Here is a 6,000-nt window from a genome sequence, read left to right as displayed (position 1 = left end):
CCTGATTCCTGCATTTATTTCTCCTCCCATTTCCTACATGTCCAGGCTTCCCACATCCTCTACCCTAGCCTGTCGTTTCTTCCTACTACCTCACCAGTGTGGCTCAAAACCCAGGCTCCCCACCACCCATTTCCCACAATGAAGATGGGCCACATGGAACCAGACCCTGTGGTCATGCTGTCAGGGGATAGGGGAATGGTGAGACCATCAACATGAAAAACAAAAGATCTATGGCAAACACTACTAGCTACCTGTGCCAATATCCATTCTCTTCTTTCTCCTTAGTAACACAACTTTAATTTTTATCAGGGCTTGTTGCCACCTGTTTAAACAACTGCATATCCCAGCCTTCATAGCAACTAAATACAGTTTCTCAATGTAAAAGCCAAATTCCTTCCAAAGGCCTTTAAATTATCAGTTGTGAGTAAGTTGCTGCTTATGATGGAACTGTCTCAATTGAAAGCAACTACTTAGTACTCCTCTGTTTCTTTCTACCTGTTCTGCTGACAGCTTGAAACATAGACGTAATATCCTGAGCTCCAGCATCTATCTTGTGCCATGAAATATCCTTAAGGAGAGGTACTGAGGCTATGGAAGCATAAATTTCTGAGCCCAGGGCCGGATGGCACGCTACAGGGCCACAATAGCACTCCCGGATAACTTAACTTCACATTTTCTTTATCCAAGAGTGAGAAATAATTATATCTTGTTTAAGTATTTGTTATTTTGGGGTTTTCTGTTACTTTGATATCTGGGAAAAGAATGTTCCAGAAACGAGAGCAGCAAGAGCAAGGGCTCAAGGGCTGGAGCATGGGGCATCAATGTGGCTGAAACAGAGGAAACAAGAGGAAGAGTGTGAGATAAGATCAGAGCAGTACTGAAGCCATTCTGCGAAGGGTCTGGAAGGCCTTTGGAAGGCGTTTACACTGAAAGATATGAGGTGTCAGTGCAGGGTTTGGATCAGAGGAGTGACATATCACTTCTAAAATGGTGACATCCATCTGGCCACTGTAGAGGAAAAGCATAGATGCAAAGAGATCAGGTGAAATATCATGGTGGTTTGAACTAGCATAGTATCAGTGGAGGTGGTGAGAAGTGTGAGATGTTTGATATTTTCTGCAGGCAGAGCCAACAAAATTTCCTGACAAATTGAATGTGGATTGTGAGAAAGAGAGGAATCAAGGGTGTCTCCAAAGTTTTAAGCCTGAGCAACTGGAAGGATGGAGTTGTCATCAACTTAGATAGGAAAGGCTGCAGCCAGAGCTAGCTTGGGGGTAATGTCTAAAACTAAAACCACCCTTCCCTCTAAAATCTACTCTTTTGTTTAGTGCTGTCTCACACATTCGACATAGACCTACTCAGTCACCCAGGAAGAATCCCAAAGGACACCCTTGACTCTTCTCTCTCTAAAATCTCCATAAAGTCCCATCATGTGCTTTGATTTCTACTTCCTAACTATCTCATTTATCTATTCACTTCTTTGTCCACAGCCACCACTTTGTTTGAGGTCAGGATCATTTCTCACCTGCATTATTATAAGAGCCTTCAAATTGGTGATGAGTCTTCCCTGGATTGAACCTTGCAGCATGAGACATCTTTCTAAGCACAACTCCCTCCAATGGCCCACCACTTCCTATTGTCCTTGGATAAAGAACTGAGCACAGTTTGTTAAAACCTTTTGTTTTGAAATAATTTCTGGCTTACAGAAAAGTTGCAGCAACTGTGCCAAAAACTTTCCATATACCCCTCACCCAAATATCTAATTTTACTTCTCTCCTTCTCATTGCTTTCTTTCTGAATCATTTGAGAATAAATTGCAAACACAGTGCCCTGTACCCATAAATACTTCAGTGTATATCTTCCTCGAAATGAGAAAAATAACTTTCACAATTGCAGTACAATGATCAAAATCAGAAAATTAGCATTGCTACAATATAAGTAATACAGACTTTACTCATATTTTTCAATGAAGCAAATTATGTCTTTTATAGCAAAAGAGGTGTAAATATACATATAGATGTTGATGTTTCTGGTCCAAGATCTAATCCAGTGTTACATACTGCATTCCATTTTCCTATCTGTTTAAGTCTCTATTTCTCCTAGAAGAGTTCCTCTGTCTTTACCTTTCATGATCTTGACACTCTGGAAGAGAATAAATCAGATATTTTCTAGAATTCCTCTCAATTTGGATCTGCCTGATGTCTCCTCGTGATTAAATTTAGGTTATGCATGTTTGGCAGAAGTGATGTGTCCTTCTCAACACATACTGTCAGGAAGCAGGTCTTTCACATATTTTTAAACACTCTTCATAATGTTGCTTCTGCTCATGTACTGCCTTCCTCTCTCACCCTCTGCCCATCGCTGCTCCCAGGCTCTTAGACATAGCCCCAGAGAATCCATTCCAACCTCATTGTCACCTAGTTAATCCACATTTTTCCCCCAGATCTCAGCACAGAGGTTACTTGCCAAGAGATGGTTCCTCAAACCCTAGTCCTCATTTGGGGCCCCTCCTGAGTATCCAGCACCCAGCCATCATAGCAGTTATTAGGCTGCATTGTAACTACCTCTTTGCTTGTTTGTAACCTCTTCTAGACAATAAGCATTTTAAGGTACAGACTGTGTAATGTTCACTATCATTGCCAGCACATAGCCCAGTGCCTGGCATATAGTAAGTAGGTGCTAAATAAATATTTGCTGGATGAAGTACCACTTCTGTGAAGACTCTTTGACCTTGCAAGCTTCCTCCTGCATGTTCCCAGAGCCCAGCATAACTCCATTATCTCTCTCATGGTATTGCTAAATTGTTTGTCTACACTCCGTCTTTGCAGTGAGCTTGAAAATTCCTGGAACCACATCTGAGTTCTTGCATTTGATTCCACTGCACCTTAACACACTGAGGAGGGAAGGAAGGAAAGACAGAAGGGAGAGAGGGAGGGATTGGGCCTTTGTTTTAAAACTTTGTTCCTTCTGAGTTTGCCTTGAGCATGTGCAGACTGTTCTGGAGTGTCTCTCCCAGCTACTCCTCCCCCTCATACCCCACTTCCTGTTTACTCTGCCTCCCAGAATCACAGTGGGGAGGGGAGGGGGATGGGAGCCAGTCCAGTTCCTTTAGCCTCTTTCCCAATTCCTGCAAGGCCCATGGTCTTTACAAGTCTTTATGAGTGTTATCAACAAGAATCTAAAGCTTTTAGTGTGAGTTTTCATCAGAGCATATACTAACAAGCAGTGAAGTAAATGAAGGTAGAAAAAAGAGGAGAAAGAAAGGCCTGGAAAATCTACAGATTAAATAACCAGTCAGAACAATCCAGAAATTAGTTGCAGTGTCTTATAAAGCCTTAAAGAACAAATCAGGTGAAAGAAAAGAAGCTCTTTCCTCAAGGATTTCTTTTTTCTCCCTTCCCTGGCCCTCATATTTAATTGACAACTAGCAAACACCACTTCTCTTCTTATGATCCTTATGTTCACTGAGACAATATCTAATATGCTTCCCTCCTTTGAAAAGCTTTTATGCTGCATTCCAGACTAACTCATCACCATTCAATGAGAGCCAGGAATACTAGGTCCCAATGGTAAGGAATCAATGGTGAGGAGCCACTAATCAACAAAGAGGCTGCACAACTGCCTCTTTCAAACATTGCTGGTGAGAGGGTAAATGTTATAACAGCTGTGGAAAACTCCTTGGCAGTGTTAAATTAAGTTTAGCCTAAAGCTGCTTCCTGACACATTTTAAGTTCAGGCTAAAGATTTTACATAGTGAACTGTAACCTAACTGGATGTGTAAACTGACTGCAACCTACTCTCCTGCCAATCACTGAGTTTTGGCCAATCAGAGGTGGCCAACGGTTCAAACTGTGTTCAAATAAGGCAAACACCAAGCTGTAACCAATCCAGCTGTTTCTGTACCTCACTTCCATTTTCTGAACATCACTTTCCTTTTTCTGTCCACAAATCTTCAACCACTCAGCAGTGCACCAGTCTCTCTGAATGAAGCCATTCTGGTTCAGGGGCTGCCTGATTCACAAATCATTCTCTGCTCAATTAAACTCTGCTAAATTTAATTTGTGTAAGGTTTTTCATTTAATAGAAGTTCCTTATAAAGTTAAATATATACCTATCTTTTGAACTAGCAATCTCACTTCTATGCATTTATCAAAAACAAAAAAGAAAGGCTTGCACTAGAATATTATTTACAGCTTTGTGCATGATAGTTAAAAAAATAAAATGCAAACAACTTCAATGTCCATCAACAAAAGAATGAATAAACAAGTCATGGACATTTATAAAATGGAAAACTACTCAGCAACAAAAAGGAATGACCTACTGACTTATGCAAGAACATGGGTAAATCTCAAAAATATTATGCTGAGTGAAAGAAGCAAGACATCAAAGAGAACGTACTGTACAACTCTCTTAATATGAAGTTCAAGAACTACCAAAACTAATTATATGAGGATAAAAATCAGAACAGTGGTTGTGTGGGAGATGGGGTGAGGAGGATGATTGATCAGAAAGGAACATGCGGGAGTTGGGTGCAGTGGCTCATGCCTGAAATCCTAGTGCTTTGGAAGGCCGAGGCAGGCGGATCACCCTGACTGAGGTCAGGAGTTCAAGACCAGCCTGGCCAACATGGTGAAACCCTGCCTCTACTAAAAATACAAAAAAATAGCAGGGTGTGGTGGCAGGCACCTGTAATCTCAGCTAGTTGGGGAGCTGAAGCAGGAGAATCACTTGAACCTGGGAGGCGGAGGTTGCAGTGAGCCGAGGTAACGCCACTGTACTCCAGCCTGGGTAACAGAGCAAGACTCTGTCTCAAAAAAAAGAAAAAAAAAAAAAGGCCGGGCGTGTGGCTCATGCCTGTAATCCCAGCACTTTGGGAGGCCAAGGTAGGCAGATCATGTGGTCAGGAGTTCAAGACCAGCCTGACCAACATGGTGAAACCCTGTCTTTACTAAAAATACAAAAATTAGCTGGGCGTGGTGGTGCATGCCTGCAATCCCAGCTACTCGGGAGGCTGAGGCAGGAGAATTGCTTGAACCTGGGAGGAGGAGGTTGCAGTGAGCCGAGATTGTGCCACTGCACTCCAGCCTGGGCAACAGAGTGAGACTCCATCTCGGGAAAAAAGAAAAACAAAGAAAAGAAGAAGGAAAAAGGAAGAGAGAGAGAGAGAGAGGGAGGGAGGGAGGGAGAGAGAAAGAGAGAAAGGGAAAGAAAGGGAAAGAAAGAGATGCAGTAACTTTTTTAAAGTGAAGGTTATGTTCTGTACTTTGAGGTGTTAATCATGGCTGTATGCATTTATCAAAACTTAACAAACCATATATGTAATATCTGTGCATTTATTACGTTCAATTATATGGCAATAAAAAACAAAAATAATAATGAAGTGGAGGGTACAGAAATAAATGCTACACAAAAGAATCACAAAATGTTTTGAAAGGAAAGAAGTAAGAATGGTGCATGAAGAAAGAGAAGTTGGGTCTAAGATCTTAATCACAAATACATAATAAATAGTGCTGCTATATTTGAAGCAAGGTTTTCAGTAATACAATGACAGTACCATAAGTAGTATCTTTTTATGCAGAGCCACTGTCACCAAGATTAGAGCTTAAAAGAAAAATCAAGTTTCCTTCACAAAACAAGACAAAAAGACCTTTTAGTACTGTTTCAACAGGTTGTTGTGCTAGAAATTCTATTTTAACCATCCAAAAGGCAACAAATGGATTAGGTGCCAGGTATATATAACCTTTTTGTTTCCTGGCCATATGCTAGATACCAATAGAAAACTAAAATAAGTTTCCTATTGCTTCTGCAGGAAATTCTCACTAACATGGTGGCTCAAAACAACACAAGATTATTATCTAACAGTTCTGGAGGTCAGAAGTCTAGAATGGGTCTCACTGGGCTAAAATCAAGGTGTTGGCAGGGCTGCACGCCTTCTCAAGGCTTTGAGGGGAATGTTTTCTTGCCTTTTCCAGCTTCTGGAGGCTGCCTACATTTCTTGGC

Source organism: Hylobates moloch, unplaced genomic scaffold (genome assembly GCF_009828535.3).
Source record: "Hylobates moloch isolate HMO894 unplaced genomic scaffold, HMol_V3 SCAFFOLD_7, whole genome shotgun sequence".
NCBI lineage: Eukaryota > Metazoa > Chordata > Mammalia > Primates > Hylobatidae > Hylobates > Hylobates moloch.
The sequence above is the reverse complement of the archived record's forward strand: the minus strand, read 5'-3'. Positions refer to the sequence as shown.